At 40.8% G+C, this 25,074-nt stretch overlaps 1 protein-coding gene across 8 annotated transcripts in view; it reads right to left on the bottom strand.

The window, feature by feature from the left end:
• fcho2 (FCH and mu domain containing endocytic adaptor 2) overlaps nt 1-25,074 on the bottom strand; it is a 108,861-nt gene that overhangs the window by 83,017 nt on the left and 770 nt on the right. The gene's annotated exons all lie outside the window — the stretch shown is intronic.

Raw genomic sequence — 25,074 nt, 5'->3', positions numbered from 1 at the left:
CTTTGCAAAAAGTCTGTGAGTGAACAGCCCAACAGTTTAGGAACAACATCTTTTAATGCACGATTGCAAAAAAAAAAAAAAAAAAATAGAGGAAATCTCTGTGCAAAGGCAAGGCGAAAAACAAACAAAAAAAACAATATTGAACGTCCACAACCTTGTTTCTGTTGGGCCCAGGAATACTTTAGAAAACCCTCGTCAGTACACACAGTATGTCACAAGTTAAGATTCTTCTATACACAACGGAAGACATAACATCCAGAAATGCTGCCGACTTCTCTGGGCCAAAGTTCATCTGAGATGGACGAACACAAAGCATGCTGTGGTCCACCTTTCAAATTACTTTTGGTAAGACTGGATACTGTGTTCTCCCAGCTAAAGAGGGAACTGACTATCACAACAGTTTCCAGCATAAAATAATTTTAAAAAAGCAGTGTCTTTGTATGAGGATGTGTTGGTGACAATGGCTACGTTTACATGCAAAGATTTTTGCCAATCCGATTGAATACAATCAGACTACAGATTCACACTGAGGTGTTTATATGCTCACTCTCAACTCTCAACAATCTGACGAAAATCGTTTACATGCTCGCTACAAGTAATCCGATGCAAAATGACGCGCATACGTGGAGTGGTAAACGTTACCATGACGGCGGACATCACGTGACGTCCAGTCCCAGTGAGATGAGTTGGCCCACTTGTTTCCAGTTGGCACACTTGTGGTTTTAATTTGATTTAAAGTGATGTCAGGCTCAGAAAAACGTCCTTCACATGCACTTATAAAGAAAGACCACCGCCGTCTTTTAAAGCTCAGAGTATAAACCTCGTCTCCTCTGCAGACCAGCTTCTGCTCCGCCATGCTGAGCAGTATAAACCTTTTGCTATGATGCGCCGCGCATGCACAGAACGTTCTTCCGATTGGAGTGTAATCAGATACAGGCGTTTACACTGATATTATTATTCTATTTAATGGATTATTTAGAGGTTTACCCACCTCGTTCAATCGGATAGAAATTGTATTCCGATTGGCCTCAATCGGATTAGTCTATTCGACTGAGGTGTTTACATGGACGTATTATATTCCAATTCAAATATTAGTCGGATTATTAACGGATTATCAGGCTGCATGTAAACGTGGTGTAAGGGGGAGCGAGGAGGCGGACGCACACGCTGAGATAAGCGAGATTTACTATGGGCAAATCCAGGGTCGTGGTCAAAACAGTCCAGGGTCAATGAGCCGACACGTACAGATTTAGGGTATGACATGACAAAGACCAGAATAAACATAAACAAAGACCAGGTACAAAGATACAATGATACAAAGACTGGCAAACGCAGGGGGCAAACACAGGGCTTAAATACATGGAACAATGAGGGACAGGTGAATACAATCAGGGGCGGAGTAACCAAACAGGGGGCAGGACTGAAACCAAAACAAAGGAGCACATGGACAGGACTGGGAGGGGCCAACCATGACAGTACCCCCCCCCCAAAGGCACGCACACCGAGGCGTGCCACACAAAACCGAAAACAAAACAAGAAAGCAAAACCCAGAAAAAGACAAAACCAAACTAGACAACAGGCACAGACACCGAAGTCAGAGCAGAGGCAGAAACGGGTACAGAGGCAGAACCACAAGAGGCAGAAACGGGCACAGAGGCAGAACCACAAGAGGCAGAACAAGAAACAGGAACAGACGCAGAACCACAAGAGGCAGAACAAGAAACAGGAACAGACACAGACGGAGACACACCAGACACAGGAACAGACGAAACAGAACGAGGACAAAAAAAATGGAGGGAGGACGAGGAGGCACAACACAAAACGACGCCGACCAAGAGACGACCGGAGACACAGGACGAGGAAAACAAGAACGAACAACAGACCACGCAAAACACAGGGGAACAGGCACCAAGACAGACACAGGAACGGAAATGGGTACAGAAACAGAAACAGAAACAGGAACAGAAACAAAAGGAGACACAGGAACGGGAACCACAACAGGAACGGGAACTGAGACAGACACAACAGTAGGGAACAGGACAAAACCAGGGACCGAACAAGGCAGAAACAAAGGAACAGAAACAGACACAGGAAGCACAGAAGGACCACGAGGAACAGAGACAGAAACGGAAGGCCCAGGGGGAGCAGACACAGGCGAGGGCGGGATGGGCGAGAACAAAGGGGAAGTAACGTCCACGTAGGCAGACGGGCCTGCTACGACGTCCACGGAGGCAGGCGGGCGTGCTACGACGTCCACGGAGGCAGGCGGGCCTGCTACGACGTCCACGGAGGCAGGCTTGCCGCGGGGTGCGGCCACGGGATCAGAAGTGCTGCAGGGTGCGGCCACGGGATCAGGAGTGCCACGGGGTGCGGCCATGGGATCAGGAGTGCCGCGGGGTGCAGCCACGGGATCAGAAGTGCCGCGGGGTGCGGCCACGGGATCAGCCTTTCGGGCTGGGGACCTCTGCTCCAACCTGGAGGAACAGACAGACACTGGACCCACTCGGCCGTTCCCAAAGCTCACTCGAGCGATAGGCAGCTCGCAGTGACGCTTGCGAAATAGCAGAGTCCCACAAAACGGGTCATCTGAATGCTCCTTCCGTCTGACCCCGTCTTGCACTGCAGGTCGCTCCTCCCTGCAGTGGCGCTCAAGACGGGCAGACCCAAGGCGCTTACCTGAGCTCTTGTCGCCCGGACACAAGGCGGGAAGGTCCTCCGCTTTCTTGCGGGACCGACGAGACACTCGTGTTCCCTCAGCGCCAGGGGATTTGCTGTCTCCGGCTTGGTGGCGTTGGGACACGGCGAAATCGGGCTGCTTTAAAACAGCTGGAGTTTCGTCCCAACGGAACAACCACATGCTGGAGTCTCGCTTACCTGCTGCGTCCTGTGGTGGCCAGTCTTTCTGTAAGGGGGAGCGAGGAGGCGGACACACACGCTGAGATAAGCGAGATTTACTATGGGCAAATCCAGGGTCTTGGTCAAAACAGTCCAGGGTCAATGAGCCGACACGTACAGATTTAGGGTATGACATGACAAAGACCAGAATAAACATAAACAAAGACCAGGTACAAAGATACAATGATACAAAGACTGGCAAACGCAGGGGGCAAACACAGGGCTTAAATACATGGAACAATGAGGGACAGGTGAATACAATCAGGGGCGGAGTAACCAAACAGGGGGCAGGACTGAAACCAAAACAAAGGAGCACATGGACAGGACTGGGAGGGGCCAATCGTGACACGTGGCTAATGGTGTGGGTAACTTGCACATCTGTAAGGGCACAATTAATGCTGAGGGGTAGATAAGCACATATTTGCATATATTTTGGAGCAACATATGCCACAATCTAGACAATCTCTTCTTCAGGGACATCCCTGCTTGTTTCAGTAAGACAATGCCAAGCCACATTCTGTATGTGCTACATCAGCATGGCTTCCTGCCTGCTTTCCAGACTCCCATATAAAACGTATGACACATAATGAAGCGCAATTTAAGACATAAAACGCTATACTAATTAAGCCATTGTAAGCTAACAGTGAAGGTAAGCTAATGGGTTAGTTTACCTAGCCAGTGAACCCAGTTTAATCATGAGCACTGAGCCTTTTTTTGTAAGACAAATATGAAAGTAACTCAAAATAATCACCAACAGTCTTTTAATAATTAACTTGTGTTATCACAACATCGGCAGTACTCATTCCATCCTAACAATGTTTTTAATCTGGACCTGAGGCTGCAGATTCCCTTGTGTTTCTCATCCCCGGTTTTCACAGTAAACCACTGTGGATTATTGTCCAGCTCTGCAATACAGCTTTTTCCATCCCCTCATCCAGGCCACATCTGCAGAGTTTTTGGGAAAGAACGGATACGACTGATTTGATTTGAGAAGAGTTATTTTAGCTGTTATTCATCATTTCTTGCTGTGTGAAATTTCTGTTTTCCAGCTGTGATTATCAGTCATATTTTGAGTACCAGTCACAGAAATGTGTGCAACTACTGCAAAGAAAATAGCTGGTATTTCTTATGTTCCATCTGTGTTTTGTATTCAGTGACATGTGTCAGATAATAAGAAGCTCCAATTAGACAGAAGTGACAAATACTTTTCCCGTCACGTGCATGTTCACATCCTGATATTCGAATCTGGCTAGAAGACTTTATTTGATGTTCTGACTGTGTGGTGGTGATTAAATCTCTGCGGACACTGCAAATGTCACAGACATGTGTGCGCACAGGAAGAGGAAAAGGGACTGCTCTGAACCAAAGAATGCAGTGATATTAGAAAATACAAAAGGAAAATAACAACAAACTCAGGAAACCAGTTTGGGCGTCTGCACTTTACACGCCAGCACAATGGCGTGATCGCTGTTCAACGATTGGATGTTTCAGACCATGTGTTTCCTTTAAAATCCACTGCATGAAAGGCAAGCACACTCTTAGCAGGGTCAAAAACCTTGTATCCAATCTGAAAAATTAAGGCACATTTCAGCAGGGCCTTCAAGGCTGTAGGGGCAGTGTTGGTATAAAGGACTCCCTAATAATCAACTGACAAGCATTTAAGTGACTCTCAGTCACGCAGGTACAAACTCTGTAAAACTTTTACTTTTACTTTATTCACGTACAAGCTTTTCACACCAGAAAACTTCCCAGTATTTTTAATCCAAAATACTCACACAACACTGTGGAGCTCACGCCACACACTTTCCCAGTTAATACCTAGAATCTGCTGGACATTTCAGTGTAAATTAGTTAAACTGTTTTAGAACTTTCCATCAAAATAATTCTCAGGTATTTTGGAGTTTGTACCTCACACTTGCCTGGTTACTTCCTGGAACCTACGATCCTGTTCTGTTAACAACCTTTCAGTAACATGCATCAAGACATTTAACCATGACTTGCCTACATGAGTGAAGGTTTCGATTCAGTAGTACTTAGGAATGAACCCACAGGGCCTTCTGACAAGCCCTACTCATTTCTTGGGACTGAAAAATACATGTGTGGCTCAAAATAAAAGGATTAACATTTTGACGTCCCCCTAGAACGTCATAAAATCAGGATTTTTTTCCCTTTATTGCACCTCGGTTGATACAGGCAAGCTAGCTCTCATTGTTTAGGCCTTCAGGAGGTGGACAGAAGGCCTTACACTTTGGATTAACAACCAACATAATTAAGAGGAAGGAGGAAATCAAACAATCAAGTTTTGACCAATTTCAAGAGAAAAAAAAAAAAAAACACACTAGATCTTCTGGAAAGTCCAAATATGCCATTGCCAATAACTGTGAACACGAGCGGTATCCTAATTAGCTTTCTGTTCTAGTTAGGCAATTGAAAATAGCAGCGGCCATTCAATGCAAGAACTGTGAGAGTGCAAAAATATATGTTAACGTCTGTTACAAAGACAGCATAATTAATCCTGTTCATGTGCAGTTTGTGAAACACCGGGGGGAAAAAAAATTCATAGTTTCAAATGCTAAACATTATAATGCATAGAGACATGAATGCAATACAAATACAATACAAATACTAGTAGAAAAGCGGTTGTTGATCATTTCTAGGTGCGCAAAGACAGAAATGATACTACATAAAATGCTAATGTGAGTGATTCTCTGCCCATCCGAGACAAACCTGGTGCTAGTATATTTCTGTAAATAAACAACTGAGAATATTGAAAATGAAAGCACTGAATTATATACCATGCATTGACAAAGCACTCAGTTTTTAATATATCTTGGAAGAGTAATGCTAACCGACTCCCTCTGTCAGTTGCCCACAATACGAACTGAAGTGCATATGATAAGAGCCATAAGATTTTGGGCCAGCTAAAAAAAAAGCCCTGCAGGAAAAGATAGCATACAGACAGCCAAAAGGACCATCTAAGGAGCTGCATTAGGAAAGAATGAAACAGGGAACAGATTACGGTTTGCAGTTGACATTCTGAGCATGGGAAATGGTTAGATCTAATAATGGTGTGCTCTAGGTCGCTGTGTTTGTGTGTGGTATTCCCAGGTCTCCAATGACGAGACTGTCCAACTCAAACCAAACAACCAGAGGCCCAAACGCAATCATTGAGGGAAAGCAGGCCAAGGTGTGCGCGTGTGCACAGGCTGTTCTATGTACATACAGAGGAACAGTAAAAATCTGATCCTAAACAATTTGGTTTTTCTTAGTCAGAACTCAATTACAGAGCATTATACAGAGAATATATTCAATTGGCAGTGGTGAACTTATGAAAACCTACTTTTGCATGTATGGTGGTAACAGACAGAGTGGAAAGGTTTTAACTAAGTGCATGATTTCATGCTTGGTTTAACGTTCACCAATCTGCATAACATAACTTAATGTGGACTTTCCTTACAGCTGGTACCACATGGTATGCTAACATAGTGTATTTACATTCTGTCTGGGTTCTTATTTAAGTCCAATAGTATCACGTGGCTGCAGAGCAGAATGTAAGTCATCGTTTGTGTATCCATTACCCTGTTATATGGGGGTGTGTTTTCTCAAGTCAAATGTTAAGGAACAAGAAAACAGGATGTAGCCTAATTTTGCAAGTCTAAGCTTATACAGCCATAATTTCAAACCTAGAACAAAGAAGCAAACCCACACTAAGAATCAGATCTTTTGGTGCACAGCACTGAAAACGCAAGTGAAGACACCTATTTATAGCCACCAGTTACTGCAATTTCACCATGTAGATATATTAAGTAATCTCAAATAAACATGTTTATGTGGATTTTATCACTGTATAACACACTGTTATATGCACAAACGGACAAAAGTGCACTTCATGGCTAAAAACAATAGCTTATATATCCTAACCAGCAGTATAAGCTTCCATTACTTGTTAGCTACATTAGCTCAATAGCTTCACTTCATTACTGATGACTGTCAGATCAAAAATGTAGGCATGTATTTATGATTCTGTAGCTAAACTATAGAGGTGAACAGTGACTGCCCACTTTTTTAGCAGCTCTGGTTCAGGAGGTAAAAATCCCATTAAATTTCTCCACAGACATTTTGAGAAGTCCTTGTACAAAGAGTTTTTAACACCCGACTGAACAACTAGCTACGCGATCAATAATGATATTAAGCACGTTTATTCTGAGTGGGAAAAGGTTTAATAAAAAAATGGACAAAAAGGCAAAAAGGTACAAGACTGTGTGCTTCAATGTCAAACTACTCATTCCACAAAGCATTGTGAATGATGTAAACAAATCACTTTCCCTCCACTCCAAATAGTTTTCAGCCAACTTTTGCACTGTGTAGTTTCTCTACCGATTATCGTTTATATCGCTGTTGAAAACCTTGTATCTCCAAAATGGTAACTTTACAGGAGAAGGAAAAAACCTACTTTCTCCAAGTCATTTTGGGACATTTCTTTTAGTCCATTCATTGTGAAATTTATACACAATGTAAAAGATAACAGTTTTTTTCAAATTATGTCAAAAACTGAACAGCAGCAAAAATGTATTATGAGGTTTTCTTCCGACAGCAGAGGTAAATAATACATATTTGAGGTAAAACAGGATATGAATTTACAATTAATACATAATAGGGTATATAGAGAATAAGAAAATGGCCACTAGTGCCCTATTAAACTAACAAAACATGCAGTAAATACTGGTCAATACTTTCTTAGTAATTTCGAGTTTAAGTGTTTTTGCGAAGTTATTTGTCCTTTCAGCTATAAATCTCGTATTTTTTAATCATTTAAACCCTCTGATTCATTATATAAACATTTTGAATTCCATGAAAAATATTTTTTAAAGCATTAATGCATAAATTACTGATTGAGGATTAAGTATATTTGACTCAATTTGAATTTGTTTTAATTGATTAGGTCTAATTTGGCATTTATTTCATTTATCTTGTTATGACTCAGTCCTGAATACTTAATATTTATATTCAACACAAATGGAAATACAAGGTTTTCTTTCAACAACAGTGATATTTATGGTAGCATTGTTTATGTCAGTGTTGTGTACATATAGCATTAGCTTTTTGCTTTTCTGGTTTCGTGATTTTTTTGGTTGCTTTTTGTTGTTTTCTTTGCTAGCAAGCCGCTTAGCACAGTGAAACATTACTATTTTGAGAATTATATTAATCCTCAATTTGATTATTTTACTCAGGAATGTGGTCCCAAATACAACCGGAAAGGGAACACAAGCTGTGCATAAACTTTGACTCTATATTAATGTGCATACATATTCTATATAGTTATGGTTAGACTCTATATGGGGGAGCCTGCAGCACTTAAAAAAGATGGTTCTTCAAGGCTGCTTTAGTAAAGAAAATTGATCTACACAGAACCACGAACACTCAAAGAACAAACTGTATGATTAAAGGGTTCTTTACCTCACTAAAGGGTTCTTCAGACTGATGGAGAATGATGAAAAAAGGAGAACCCTCTGACATCTGACAGCACAGTCAGTGGCGGCTCTCATTTACCACCCCAAACACACTTTCTTGCCTTTTCAAATTAGATAGCTAGTTCAGTAAGTTTGCTCTGACTCACAAAGTATAAAGCACTGAGAGCTGAAATCAGCAGAACTGCTGTGATGACAACCAATCAGGCTAACCAATTAACCTACCACTGATTAAATGATAATTGGTTAACTCATTATCATTTTTAATAAGTGCACTGAACACCTCAAAGATTAGATTTTTATAAGTTAGTTCCTAGTAATAGCATGTGTGTACATAATGTAACAATACTGGCTCATATGGCAGCTAACTGTACAATTTCCCCATTCAAATGTAAAGCATTGCCTTAACCTTAAAGGGGTCTTTCACTTGCTTAAGCTGTGGCACATTGTAGCCACACTACTATACTTTGGCAAATGTTTGGATGTGTCGCCAAGTTTCTGGTTGAATTAGCCACTAACACTTTCAGCAGATACCACAGTCACACCTGCTTTCTACTCCTGCAACCTCACACAGATTGAAAGGCCAACTTCTGCCAGAGAATAAAAGCTTTAAAGAAAAGGCTCGGTCAAAGACAACAGGTGGCACTTTGTAGCCAGAACCCTTTGCACTGGCTTGAAGCACAACTCAAAATAAAGCAATTAAAATAACATGACCCACTTTATGTATTAATGTAGTTATATTATAACTGATGTTTGGGGGGAGGAACATACCTGAAACCCCTCCTTCTTCCAATCTAAAGCCCTATAAATTCATATCCTCATCTTCCACTCCTGTGACCTTCTAGCTACAAGCAGAAGCTGCCCAGAGCTCCAGCTCAAGTTCTCAGATTTCTCCCCAAACTTCCTCAATCAGTCTTACCTCACCCTACCACCATGTTGAAGGCATGATCTGAACTCACAAACAGTAACTAGCAGGCTTCCGGTCCGGCAAGATTTAAAATGGCAGCCTAAAGGGAGAGCTCCCCAATCGACGGATAATTTTCCCCCTGAAATTCAAGTCTTTCATATATTTAAGTGATACAACTGCACAGGCAATGTCAGGGGGAAACAAAGGAACGGGATCTGCGAAGCAAAATCTTAAAATGGTGTATGAGGACAGTAACTTACGACCGGACTTGGAAACTCTGGTAGGAGCTAGCACAATGCATGAAGGAGGTGATTAGCAGCGAACTGCGGGAAGCACTCTCCGTTTTTCGAGACGAAATCAAAAAAGATGTACGGGCAGAACTGCTGGAAATGCAGAAGGACATGTGCCAAAAGTTGAAGGATGTCGCGGAAGAACTCCACGACATTTCAACCAGAATGTCCGAGGCAGAACAGCGCGTAGGAGAATCCGAAACATGGAACGTAGCGGTTAAGGAGGTTTTGCTACACACGCTAAAAGAGCAAAGAGTTCTGCAAAAGAGAATCACAGAACTGGAGGGTTTTCCAGAAGAAATAACATACGCATTTACGGAGTACCTGAAGGCGCAGAAGGTTCCTCGGTCCAGAAATTTCTGGAAGAACTGATGATACCGCTGCTACAAGACAATGCTACCCCGCTGGGGATTCAAAGAGCTCATCGTGCCTTGGCACCAAAACCACCCGCAGGTGCCCCTCCAAGATCCATAGTAGTGGGTTTCCTCCAGTTTGTGGTGAAAGAAAAGGTGCTGAGAGCGGCGTGGAAAGAACCCATCTATCATATTCTTCGACCACGATTACGCTAAGGAGGTTTTGAAGAAAAGACAGGAGAACGCCCCTATCAGGAAGGCATTGAAGGGTAAGGGGATCCGTTTTCAGACCCCGTTTCCTGCGCGACTGCGGGTTTTCTGGGAAGACGGAGTGACTACCTATGAAAACGCAGACGAAGCGGCAAATGGCTTGGAAAAAGGGGGAGTACCGACGGAATTTTGAGCTAAACTCCAGCCCTTATCTCTTGAAGACAAACTCGACAAGCTACTCCAGTGGTCTACCGTAGAAGGCAAAAGTTCAAAACGCCGTCTAACACGTCAGCAAAATACACAGCAAGGGGACGCAAACACGCAAGGGGCAGCAATCCGAGAAAAACTGAGAGGTTTCCGAAGGGATCATAAGGACAATTGAGTGATGAGTACTATACTGAGAACTTATAATCCACTAATGTGAAAGTTACTAGAGATTCTGTTATCGCTTAGATTTACTATTTGGTCGATTGGGTACCCCCCCAACATTGTTTAGCCTCTAGGAGTGTTTCTCCTATCTAGCCACGCCTGTAGGGGATCCTACTTTCGGTTCTCCCCCGGTAAGGCAAAAGGGCATAACGGCCACTCGACATTGGAAATCCCACTTTCTTTTCTATTCAATGTTTTTGTTTTTGCACTGTTCTTCGTACATCATGCAGGCCACCTTCTGTATATAATTTTATCTTTCAATGGTTATGCATCGCCATCTTAACATAATATCCCTAAATGTTAATGGTTTAAATAGTCCCATTAAAAGAGCAAAGATATTGTCCAAAATGAGGAAAGAGAAGATAGATGTAGTTATGTTGCAGGAGACACACCTAGGTAATGACGAACATGAAAAACTTAAAAAGTTTGGATATAGAAATACCTTTTTTTTTCATCCTTCAAACAAGGCAGACGGGGTGTTGCAATTCTGTTTTCTAACTCTGTTTATTTTGAGTGCACCTCAGAAATTAAGGATAAAGAAGGACGGTATATTTTTGTTAAAGGTAAAATTGACAATAATGAGGTTACATTTTGTAACGTATATGCTCCACCTGGAGAGCGGTGGACCCTGTTTGACAAAATATTCAACTTAGTTGCTACTGAGACTTCAGGAATATTGGTATGTGCTGGCGATTTTAATTTAATATTAAATCTCGACAGTACCAACCAACAGAGGAGAAGCCCATTTAATATGAAGATCAGGAAAGTTATGCAGGAGCTGGGATTAATAGACACGTTGCGAAATTTTAACCCATCACAGAGAGACTATACTTTCTATTCAGCACGACACCTTGAATACTCTAGATTGGATTATTTGTTTATATTTGGCTCTGATAGATGGAGGGTTAAGGATTGTACTATAGGTCAGAAGGACTTATCAGATCACTGCGCAATTTACCTTACCCTCTCCTTGGATAGCCTAATTAAAAAGCATTTATGGAGACTCAATGTAGGGATATTAAACGAACCATCATTTATAGTATTTATCAAAAATGGGTTGGGGGCGTACCTGGAGCAGAACGATACAGACAAACAAACATTTCTCCCTCAATACTATGGGATGCTGCAAAAGCAGTGCTCCGAGGTCAAATAATATCAAGAATGTCATCAATAAAAAAAATGAGATTGGCAAAAATAAACGAATTCCAAACTACACTAAAGGACATAGAAAAGGAACATAGCCTAACTAAAGATTCAAAATTATTGCCCAAATTACATAAAATAAGACAAGAAATTAATGGAATTTATGATGGGGAGATTGAGAAAAGACATAGATTCCTAAAGCAGAGATACTACGAGCAGGGACCAAAAGCTACTAAATTATTAGCCTGGAGACTCAGAAAACAACAATCAGTAAATAATATATCAAAGATAAAGGATCCAGTAACTAAGAAAGTAACCTCTAAACCTGAAGAGATCTTAAAGGCATTTGAGACCTATTATCAGAAGTTATACACACAACCTGAAAATGCAGGGATGGTGTCGATAAAAAATTTCCTCGATTCATTGAATCTCCCCACTATTGGTCATGAACAGAAAAAAATTTTTAATTCAGAAATCTCGTTAGAAGAACTTAATTCAGCTATAGGCAGACTGAAAGGGAACAAATCTCCCGGTACAGACGGGTACCCCTCAGAATGGTATAAAATATTTAAAGAACAGCTAACCCCTCTTTTACTTTGTTGTTTTAATTGGGTTTTAGCAAAAGGAGAGGTCCCCCCCTCATGGAATGAAGCGATTATATCAGTAATACCGAAGGAAGGTAAAGATAAAATGGATGTAAGTAATTATAGGCCAATTGCAGTCCTGAATATAGATTATAAATTATATGCTTCTATATTAGCTAAAAGACTACAAAAGATAATACCAGATTCAATAGATAACGACCAATCAGGCTTCATACAAAATAGACAAGCGCAAGACAACATCAGAAGGACGCTACACATCCTAGATCATATCAACCAGAGGAATTTAAAAGCGGTAGTAATTAGTCTTGATGCTGAAAAAGCTTTTGACTCGGTTGGGTGGGGTTACCATTATGAAGTATTGAGGAAATTTGGATTTAATGAATCAAGTATAAATTCCATTCGGACCTTGTATTCCTCACCTACTGCGATAGTTAAAATAAATGGTTCCCTATCAGATCGAATTAAACTAGAAAGAGGAACACGCCAAGGGTGTGTCTTATCTCCCTCCTTATTTGCACTGTATATTGAGCCTCTGGCTCAGGGTATAAGGCAGAATACAGGCTTGAGAGGTATACAAATAGGGAGAGTAGAACATATAATATGTCTGTACGCTGATGATGTGCTATTGTTTCTACAAGATCCAGAAGTGGGCATACCAGTATTGATGGATTTTCTTAAGATGTTTGGGTCCTTCTCCGGATATGTCCTCAACATACACAAAACACAAATCCTATTATATAATTGCAACCTTACACAATAATTTCAAACCAAATTTAATTTTGGATGGTCTTCCTTACAGATTAAGTACCTCGGGATTTATTTACCAAAAGACTTAAGAAATCTATACCAATTGAATTATTCCCCCATCAATGCCAAAATGAAGGAAGATTTGAACAGATGGTCCCTGTTACCAGTAGATTTTAGCAACAGAATAGAAGCCATTAAAACGATCATCCTACCAAGGTTACTCTATTTATTTCAGTCCCTGCCTGTAGAAATACCAGATCAACAGTTTAGAAGCTGGGATAAACTAATCTCTAGATTTATATGGAGTGCGAAACGTCCCAGGGTAAAATTCACAACATTACAGCTTTCTAAGAAAAAGGGAGGTATGGCACTACCAATATTGAAGAATTATTTCATTGCTGCCCAGTTGAGACCAATATTATGTTGGTGTAATCCTAATTACCAATCCAAATGGAAAAATATTGAAACCAATTTGCTCAGGTTTCCCCTCCAAGCAGCCTTAAGTAGTGTAGAAATGATTAAATCTGCGGGAGTACAGCAGTGTCAGTGGGTTCGTGTGCCATTGGAGATCTGGTCAGATATAATAGATAAATTTAACTTACATAGAGACGTTAAGCTTCTTTCATGGCCAGGATATGACATTCACTTTGAACCTGCCCGTTATGATGATAGATTTAAACAATGGGCTGCTAAAGGTATCTCCCCACTCTGTGTTATGTTGCAGAATAACAACCTAAAATCATTTGAAGATTTAAAATTGGAATTTAATCTGGAGAATCAAGATTTTTATAGGTATCTCCAGATTAGAAATTACTTTAGAGCAGAAGTTCTAAATGTGGATATTTCACCAATAGTAGAGATTTTTGTAGATGCCTATAAAAAAGGAATGGTTAATAGAACAGTTTCTAAATTATATGAATCTCTCTCATTTTCTATGAAGATCTCAACCAGCTATATTAAAAATAGATGGGAAAAGGAACTTGAAGTCACTATCACAGATGAGGAATTGGATAGAATCTGTAGCTCCCAACCCAGAACCACATTAGCCAGATCTTGGAGGGAATTTTGCTGGAAGTCAATTAGTCGCTTCTTTGTCTCCCCCAAACAAAGTGTAAAGCATCTAAAACAAAGCAGCTGCTGTTGGAGAAATTGTGGTGAAAAGGTTGCAGATCATACTCATATCTTCTGGTTTTGTCCTGTACTACTTTTTTACTGGGAAGAAGTAAGAGATACAATATCTGTAATCTTAGAGCTGGACATACCATATAACTGTACCACTTTGTACTTGGGGCTCATGCCTGGAGACTGGAGGGAGAAGGACAAGTATTTATTCCGAATCCTTACAGCAGCCAGCAAAAAAGCCATTACAAGGAAATGGTTGCAAACATCACCCCCAACTCTTGAGCAATGGATGGACTTAGTCAAAGAAATTCAGCACATGGAACGCATAACCCTATCTTTGAGGCTACAGAAGGAAAGGTCTTCTAAACTTTGGAGTAAATGGGACAATTTTCTTAATAGTAAAACAAAAGACTCAACATAAGGACTAATCCCTGACCAGATGTAGAACCACCCCCCCCCCACTTTATTATTGTTATTGATTTTTTTTTTCCTTTCTTTTCCCCCCATTTTTGCTATAATTATTATTTGTGCCTGCCTGTTCCCACGATGTACCAATAAAAATAAAGTAAAAAAAAAAAAAAAAAAACAGTAACTAGCAGGATCACTTGAAACATTAAACTTCCGTACTGTAACGGTCATCATTACACTCACCTTGCAGATATGTGGAAAAAGCAGAGGCAGCAGCCAAGATTTTTTAGGTGAATAGACTAGTTTTACAAAGAGCTAAAGAGAGGGCCTGAGAATCAGTGTCAGCATAGAAAAAGATCCATCAAGGATTTACGCAAACACATGCTGAGGTTTTAAAATATTTGTGCCCCAACTGTATGAATGATAACCACAGCAGACAATCTATATAAACGAAATGACTACCAAAAGTTATAGTGTCCCCAGATAAACAACTGCTGTCTATTGAGAACACAGTACAAACTATGCCCTCCGAAGCACGTGTCTATCATGAAACGAAATAACTTGCTCTGCAAAGTAAGCCACTAAATACAAGCAACTCAACAACCTAACCAAATGACACAAAAAAATGTTCTTTTTCCCATAATGAACATTATCAACCTCTACCACAAGTTTCACATTTACTCAGGTTTACAATGCAGTTCTTCACAAAGGAACATTTCGGTCTGAAACTGGTCGCTGAAGGCTAACTATAGCAGCCCTGGATGTGACATTAAAGGAATATTCCACTGGTTTACAGCCTTCTCTCTATCTTCCGCTTCCAAATCATACAGTCAACAATCACAGATGATCATTTTGAGATGGTTCCTTGTACTTAGAACAGAACGGAACACTTTTGAACCCAAAACTACTTACACTAGAAGTTATTAGGCAGTTGTGAATGTTTAAAATACACATCTATGTAATTCGAAATAAATCAAATTTAAATCAAAACTGCTGGCTGTGGTAACTGAGCACACAAAACAGATGCCACAAAAAATCCTATACTTACAAGTAACTAGGTATAATCAAAATGAAAGACAGAGGACCTGTTCCTTACTAAGTGCAAAATAAATAATAATAAAACAACAGCTGGCCTTAGAGTTGACACTGCAACTTGAAGTGCTTTTTTTTCTGGTCAATCAACAATGAATGGCAAGGGGAAAAAAAACAGACAATAAAAGGGTCAAAGTTCAGCTGAATCCCATTCACAGTGAATCAGGGACACTCAAGTGACCTTTTGAACACAAGTCCCTGTTGAGGACATCTGCCAGACAGATGCACCACCTTTGTATATAACAATGAAGAAAGGCCACAATTAGAGCTTCTAAAAGCCAGTCAGCATCATTAAATAAATACAAGTACTACGCTATATCTTTGTCATATCAAGGGTCTAGTTAATGAATCAAGTTCATCCCATACGTTTCTGAGGTGTGCTTTGAAATTTGTAAAGGGGATAAACAGTTTGGATAAGTGCTCACTTGCTAACTGCTTACTGTAAAGAGGACTTGCACTCAATTATTTATTTATATATACTGTTAAGTTACCCGTCAAGCTATTTAAGCTGGCTCAAAATAGGGCTGGGCAATAAGGCAATATTTGCCGTTATCATGATAAACTACATCATAATACATTACAATGTTGACATTGTGGATACAGTCATTCCTTAAAGAGCACTGGCCAACTATGCGTTTCAATACAAAGCATTAATAGGCCTGTGTAACTGGATTCAGGGCAGCGCGGTATGAGGAATGTATATTATTTATTGTTTTTGATGTTTTTTTTTTTTTTACCCATGGGACTTCTGAGACTTTACCTGTTCAAACTCCTCAAACTTCACAAAAATGAAATATTGTGATGCATGACTTATTTTCCTCCTCACTCAGTACTGCCTTCTCTTTTAATTTTAACAAAATAATCTAAATAGAATACCTACTGCAGCTTAAAACTCAGATTAAATATTTTAAAGACATATCAATCTGCACAGGATTCATTTAATTTAATTTAATTTAATTCAGCAATTTAGATGGGACTAAATTGCTGAGAAACGCAGATAAAGTTACATAACCCCACCTCCTCTGAATGGCATTTATGAATACTAAGAACGGTCCACATTCCCATATATTCAAATAGCCACTCATCATCAGCTCTAACCAATCATGATGCTAAAAACTATTTCTAGAAGTGTCACTGACATAACAGCAACATTTTGCTACAGATATCTGCAACAAATTCCTTTTATTTCAATTAAAATGCAGAAGTGATAGTAAAAACCTGACCTTACACACAAACTGATGTGAACACTGAACCGCTCATACTGCCAAGATATTCATCTGCATTGTGTTAGGAGCAATAACCGGATAACAAAGCATCTATGAAGTATGTTCAAAGACTCAAGTATGTCAATGACTCCCACCCATCTGGCAACACCTTAAAGTCCCACTCAGTGTTAAATGCTGACAAGTATGGGCTGATCCGCTAAAGAGGTCCGTTTGATTTTTTTTTTCCTAACCTCACCTAACATCTCAGACGCAATGTGCATGTCCATTTTCATTTACAATCTTAACGAATGGCATTTTTCTGCAAATCGCAGGACAGAATTTATGTTTCAAATATAAAATAAAAAAAATGAGCCATATCTTTTGCCTGGTTCTCCCTAGAGGATGTGGACAACAAAAAACAGAATTTGACCAGGTGCTCCCAAACTTTTGAATACAACAGTCTATAACCTAAGTTAGAAGTGAGGGTAAACGGTCACGATACACTTTTTTCAGTTCCCTCCTGTTTCATCTTAAATAGCTGCCGCGACTGTCTAAGCATCGACCCTATTGTCAGGACAGACTGATCATGAGAGAGTGTGACTGCCGCTGCTGCTGCCGCCACCCCACCTCTAAATATCATGACGTGCTGTATCATGATGTCAGATTTTTGACATACGGCCCACCTTTGTTTAAGACCAGTTATGGATTGCTGTGGGTGAGAATAAGGAAAGATCCAGGTTAAAAATGATGGTTTTACTATTCACATAATAATATAATAATATAAGACAGAAATACTAATATAAGACAGACGCAAAGGTCAAGAAGTCATGAGAATAAAGCCTTCAGTATAGCAGGAAATGGCTTGCGGTGTGGTGTCGTGTCATGTTTTTGTCTGCGGGCTACAGGGAAATAGGGTTTCCTTAACATGTTCTTTTGTTGTGGTAAGTACAAGGCAGGTCTCGTTTTAGTCACTCTCACTCATCTCTGTAGTGTGATCGGGGTATGAGAACCTGCGTGCCAGTAAAAGACAGAGGAAAATAGACAGAGGGCAAACAGATGAGTCTTAAATGGAAAATGCGTAGTGATGTTATGACAGGCCTACTGCAGGTAAATACTTGGCAGTTTTGACTGATCAGCATTTTCCATCTTGTCTAAACAGAAACCTTTCTTCCTCTCTCTCTTCAGACGCTTCTGTTTCTCTACTAACGCAAATCTACAGGTACACAGACAGGGCTGTTTACTCGAATTATTAGGTGGCAAATAAAAGGATCTGATGGGAGATGATCCCAGGTGAGGCAGAAAAAAAAAAAGCAATAGAGCCAAAATAAAACACATACACGCACAGACACATGTCTCAACACTGCACCGTGTGCTGACCAGGCAACCGGGCTCCCATGAAAGATAATGATAAACACACTCACAGATTTCCAACAGTTCTCAGTAAACCTGCATTCTTAAGCCAAAAGGGGAGGACTGTCCAATAGGTATGTCACTGGAGAGGTGTACCTTCGGGTTTAAAAGAACATTCCAGCTTCTGGCTGTTGTTTTGTGTCATAAATGTACGCTGAGTCAGTGGGATTTCCGCCCTTTAAACAAATACAGAGTAACGTGTCGGAATTATCATCAGTGCTAACTGAAGAATCCTGCTTTTAAGAAACAGCCCAAGTGACTGTTCTACCCTGCAGAGCTTAGCATCTTTTACATTCTAGCTTTCAAGCTCTTTAAGAGTTTAACCAGGGCGTAAATGTCGGTTCCAATATCAGAATATCCAGAGATGTTTGATCCAAAATTCCAGTTAGTCCATTCTGTTCACCAACTCTCAATACATTTGAGACAGGTAATCAATGCGGTTACATGGCTCAGGTGTGGACTGACTGGTGGTCTTCAATGACCTAAATGAAACCTAAATGAAATTTGCAGGTCCACCAATCTGAGAAGAAGACAGCCAGCATATGCTCCTTCAGCTCAATATGAACTTGCCCACATGAGCATTTCAGTCTGTGGACAGTGTTAAGCGAACAGAAGCCTAAGAGAAATCAGCTTTTTCAATTTAGTAAGCAAAACTTAATTATTAGTGGCAACAGAAGAGGGCACACGGAGAGGGTGAGTGTAGTAGATTTACCATGGCAGCAGCAGCTGGCGACCAAGTGGTTAGTTAGCTAGCAAGATAAACTACCGAGGGGCGTTTCTCACCAAAGCACATTCTTAGACAGGGATTTTTCAGCTTTACAAAACCTAGCAAAGGAGACCACAGTACAAAGACGAAAACTTAACTTAAAAAATTAACTATACAATTTCTTGTTCTTCCAATGAAAAGTGCTATTTTTCGCATGACTGGCTATTCGGTCCATAAGTCACAAAGCGGTGGCTAAGTGGCTGCTGTGCTGTTCCTCTTTTAACACCTTCATACTGTGTGTAAATCAACAGCTGGTGACTGAAAAAGAAGTGAAAAGGACCACAGGGTCCATCTCCACCAGACCATTATCTCTGGTTGATCAGAAGCTCGAACCAAACTGGTCCAAGAACTGTTTACGATCATTAATCCTGTACTTAATCTGCTCTGGAGCCGGGTGGTCATGCAGTATAAGTTGTCATCTATTCCAGTAAAAAAAAGATTCATGGTCAGGAGACTGAAAATCCTGGGATAGATCAGTGATCTGGCTAACGAAGAAATCTTAAAACAGACAACCAGGAAACGTTAGTGGCCAGCCAGTGTCATATACAGGTGCTGGTCAACGAATTAGAATAATTTGAAATAGTGCAATCATGAAATTCTTTGAATGCATTTTTTGTGCAGAAAGCAAATCAGGTGTTCACCGCACCTGTCCTACTCGTTAGACTAATCACAGAACTCGTTACCTGTAGAAAATTTGCTCAGCTGAGCTTTCCAAAAGGCCCATTTAGGCCATTTAACTGTGACACTGTTGTTTTATTGAATTAGAATAATGGAGAAACCGTTTCATTGAATTAGAATAAATGCTCGAATTTTTGTTTTCTGTGAAGAGTGTTCACTGTGCAGTATAAAGTCAGGGTTGAGTAGAATTTCTAAGTTGTAAAATCAATCATGGGTAAGCAGCGCGACCTCTCAACCGGAATAGTGGCTCAAATTCAAGCCCTTCGCCAACAAGGCTTGACCCAAACTAAAATTGCTGAGCAGCTCGGCATCAGCCAGTCTTCCGTCTGCAAAGCTCTCAAGAAAAACTGCAGCAAGCGCACCAACTGTTCCGGCGTCCGAAAAACTTCTGCTCGCGACAACAAGCAGCTGAGAAAGATCGCAGTCAGCAACCGGTTCAAGTCCACTTCCGAGCTCACCGACTTGTGGAACAAGCAGACCGGTGCTGACGTCTCCAGATCAACCACTTACCGTCGTCTGCGCGAACTCGGCTTCAAATCTCGCGTTCCAGCAGTAAAACCGATGCTGAACAAGAAACAAATGGAGAAACGGCTGAAGTGGGCCAAAGAACACAGCAAGTGGACTGCTGAAGACTGGCAGAAAGTGGTCTTCAGTGACGAATCACGCTTCTGCATCTCCTTCGGTGACCAAGGTCCTCGTGTCTGGCGTCGTGGTGGCGAAACCTACAACCACGAGTGCGTGAAAAGATCTGTCAAGTTTCCCCAGAGCGTTATGGTCTGGGGATGCATGTCCGCTCGAGGTGTAGGGAAACTCTGCTTCCTCAAGAAGACTGTCAATGCTGCCGTATATCAAGATATTCTGGAAACGTTCCTGATTCCGACTGTTGAGGAACAGTTCGGCGAAGAAGACTTCATATTTCAACAGGATCTTGCACCGGCTCATGCGGCAAAGTCGACCAAAGATTGGTTCACTAAAAAACAGCTTGAAGTTTTGGCATGGCCGGCCAACTCGCCTGACCTCAATGTCATTGAAAACCTTTGGGCCATCGTCAAGCGGAAAATTCGCGACAGAAAGCCTACTACACTGGACCAACTGAAGCAGAACATCGCCACTGCCTGGGAAGCTGTGAGTGCGGAAACTTGCGACAAGCTGGTCAAATCGATGCCGCGGATACTTCAGGCAGTCATACAAGCCAAGGGGGCAGCCACAAAATACTGAGAAAGTGATGATTGTAATTATAATAAAAATTATTCTAATTCAATGAAACGGTTTCTCCATTATTCTAATTCAATAAAACAACAGCGTCACAGTTAAATGGCCTAAATGGGCCTTTTGGAAAGCTCAGCTGAGCAAATTTTCTACAGGTAACGAGTTCTGTGATTAGTCTAACGAGTAGGACAGGTGCGGTGAACACCTGATTTGCTTTCTGCACAAAAAATGCATTCAAAGAATTTCATGATTGCACTATTTCAAATTATTCTAATTCGTTGACCAGCACCTGTATTTGAGCAATGCTCTACCCAAGTAACCTAAACCAGCAGTTCTTAACCCTTTTTGGGGTAAGGCCCCCTATGTGGATAGCCGGTGCCATTGCCCTGTGCAACTTTCCACCTGCTTCCCCATTTTCACCTAAAGAACAAGCACCAGGTCTGACCAGAACCTGGTCCATTTCGTAACCTATCACTGACCTGCACACAGAGACATGGTCCAGTTCTATGACATTTCAGACACGAATTGTGACTGGCAAGTCTTCCATTTAAATAGTGTTTAATAACATCTACCACTTTAATACATGGCATAAACAGATTTAATACACTGATAAAATTAAAACTTACTAAGTTGGGACACAACTTCTGAGATTTTTCTGCAGCGTCAGGTTTGAGATAGTTAATAGGACAGTGAACACGGTTTCATTTAAATTACAAAGCAAAGCTAACAGGTTAATCCTCCACAAAGCTTTGCCAAGATATTTAGCTTCTCTCTTCAAAATAAATGCATTTTTAATGTGGGAATAAATAAAAACAGGGTCAACAATGAAGAAACGGCATATCTCACTGTAGAGCTGGTTTAAACTCTTATACATGATGTGGTTCTCTGACTAAGCTACAGAAACACTTAGAAACACATAATTTTAAGATGCCTTACCAACCTTTATTGACTTTAGGTGTGGGAATAAAATCTGAACTGAGGGGGTTTGACTCCTGACCCCACAAACCTCCCATAATTCACACCCTGCATAATTTGTACATTTGTTTAAGGCAGGTGTGCGAAAAACACTGAAAGGGTGAATAAAAGCGAGCGTGTCAAAGAGCAAGAAGACTGCACAGCTCTGGTAAAGACTGAACTCGTGCACGTATTCGCGTGTGTCTTGCATTACAATCACACAGCTGATCATAGCCGTTGCTGTCCTAACGAGTCCTTCCACACAAAGAGCTGATTGAGGTCCATTACCCCACGGTTCCAAACCCCACACATCTAGCTTCCCCCATCTCATTGTCTTTTGCTGCCTTGAATGTTATCCAGTGGTCACTGGATCCAGACATCAGTGAAAGCCTTGACAAACAATCATACTATCTAGTTCAACAAGTGGAAACACCAACAGCAATGCTGAGTTGAGCACTTCCATTAAAATGTGTGATGTTAGCAGTGGATATCTTTCTATGGGCTAGTAAAGTATTTGAACGGTAACCTACTTTTAGATGCTCAAGTGCTTAAGTGCTTCAATTAAAAACGGCTCATTTTAAAGTTTAGTAGCTCTTAAGGAAAAATATCGGATCCATATCAGCCGACATTCAAGGTTTCAGTATCAGTATCAGAAAAGAAAAAAATGATATCATGCCATGACAAAAACCTCTTGAACCCTAGACTTACTATTGCTGTTAGTATTAAAATATGCTAATAAAGCCTCTTTTATTAAAAAATGATTAATGAAGATTTGTTAGTGTGCAATTAATATAAGTTGTCGGATTAATCCTGATTAAAACACGTAAGTTGTAAAAATAAGAACCTGTGTCGTGGGCCCTTACATCGCTAAGTTGTACGTCTTAGGGTATTGATGACATGCAAAGGTTTAAAAAAAAAAATGAATAAGTAATCCGGCTCAATGTTTAGGTATTAAATGCATAAATTAACATTGCACTGATTGAGATACAATTACAACAGTCATACTCTTTGAATACTTTCAACACCCTCACTATCATCAGACTCATCCTGTTGGGCAAGGGCTCCAAAGCACAACTGGCTTTTTTCTGCACATTGCATGCAATTACATTTCCACAAGAGAGGTCTCCAAACCCCCACAGCTTACATAGTGCAGCTTTAAATGAGTACAAATCCTCTTCTCCTTATTCTTCTCATATCCAAAACACTGCTTGTCCTGGTCAAATTATCTGTCTAGTCCTGTATTTTTTTAAGTATTTATATATATATATATATATATATATATATATATATATATATATAGACAACATTACAAGAAAGAAGGAGAATCCTAGTGTTGGGAATACACACAACATCCAGCAACCTGTGATAGACTATGATCAGTGCAGAGGTCAACTATGAAACTTTGCTAATGCAACCCATGTCCTCAAACACATGGCTAACATCTGCTGCATTTACAGACTCAATCATTACAAGCCACCAGGTACATGTACACGTGTCTCCTGTTAACCTTTTCTCTTTGCTCTCACATAAAACTATATCATGCATCTACACTCCAACCAAAGGCACATGAACCAGCTGACCAGAATTATGTTCATTTAGAATAGAACAGAAATAGAATTTAGAACCATTTGTCACTGCGTTTTGCACACTGTGAAATGAGACCTCCGCATTTAACCCATCCGCGCAGTCAAACACCCACATACATGCACGCTAGTGAATACACACACACTAGGGGGCAGTGAGCACGCTTGCCCAGAGGAGTGGGCAGCCCTATCCACGACGCCCGGGGAGCAATTGCGGGTTAGGTGTCTTGCTCAAGGGCACTTCAGTCAAGCCGAGGGGATCGAACCGGCAACCTTCCAGTCATGGGGCTGGTTCCCTAACCTCCAGCCCACGACTACCAGCGAACACTGGTAGTGCTAATTAAGAGGCTGCCAAAAGGAACTGAGCAACATTGCTGGAAAATACCAAGACAGTAATGCGTACGAAATTCAACAAGGAGCTTGTGAAACCATTTCTATAGAAGGCAATAAAGGGAAGAATGTGACATTTCACACAGTATAGTTGAGTTTTAAAGGTGAATTACACAATCTTCATTTTTTACATTTTTTAACTTAACTGTGAAGATGTAAACAAAGTCTTTCAGTGACCTCTCACATGGCAGAAGTCTGAAGCGTTTACTGCCACAAACCTACCTCACAGAAAGTTATTGTATGGAGTGGTTATGAATACAATGCCTAGCACTGCTAAACTTCTTTTTACAATAATGTTGTTAGACATTTTGGGCCTAAAACTACCTCTGACAGAGAGATGCATGAACAGGGCGCTGTAGTTCAAAACAATACCAGCATTACAGGTGGACGATAGCAAAATGTAATATCACGATTCTTCAGGAATTGTTTTACACAACATCTGGTGGGTTAGAACAGACAAAGCTGTGCCACATTTTAAAAATACTATCAAAAACAACGAATCCAAGTACTACTGTTCAACATTTCTGCACTAAATCCAAATAACCAGGACTAAGTATGCTCTCTTTCTAATCAAACATGCAGCTCAGAACTGACGTTTAGGTTCTAACGATATCCAATATCTCAGACTAGCAAACAGAGAGAAACTGTGGTGTAATTTATCATAATAACAATAAATCCTGTCACACTGCCTTGCTTATATAAAAATAAAAGGCACATGGGGTCTACTGGGCAGTCTGGATAGTAAACAGCACGGCTACATTTGCACTGCAGACATGGTGACCCCTGGCTCCTCTCACCACCACTGCTAAGAAACGGGAGTCTACGTTTCTCTGCAGAACACCACTTCGCTTCAAATCACTCTGAATGACTGTTTACATCTCAGTGACGGAGAAATCTTGAAATGGTTGGTGGAATTTTCTCCAATTTTTAACCCAAACTTGCTTTTAGCTGAGAGGTCCAGCGTTGCGGGGCTGAAACACCTACACTGCTCGTTTAATCTCTGTTTTCACAAGTACAACATCTGGACATTAGCTCACACTGCAGGTTAGCAGCAGCCCAGCGATAGCTGACAGGAACGCCGCCTGGCCAAAGCTGGAGATACAAGCCTGTCAGAGGAGAATTCACAGTGTTTACACGCCAAAGAAAAGCGTGAATGGGGAATAAAGTCCTCGCTAACAGCGAAATCAGCTAATGTTCCGAGAAATTCGGG

Source organism: Pygocentrus nattereri, chromosome 23, assembly GCF_015220715.1.
Source record: "Pygocentrus nattereri isolate fPygNat1 chromosome 23, fPygNat1.pri, whole genome shotgun sequence".
NCBI lineage: Eukaryota > Metazoa > Chordata > Actinopteri > Characiformes > Serrasalmidae > Pygocentrus > Pygocentrus nattereri.
Note: the sequence above shows the minus strand (reverse complement) of the source record. Positions and strands in the feature narration are given on the sequence as shown.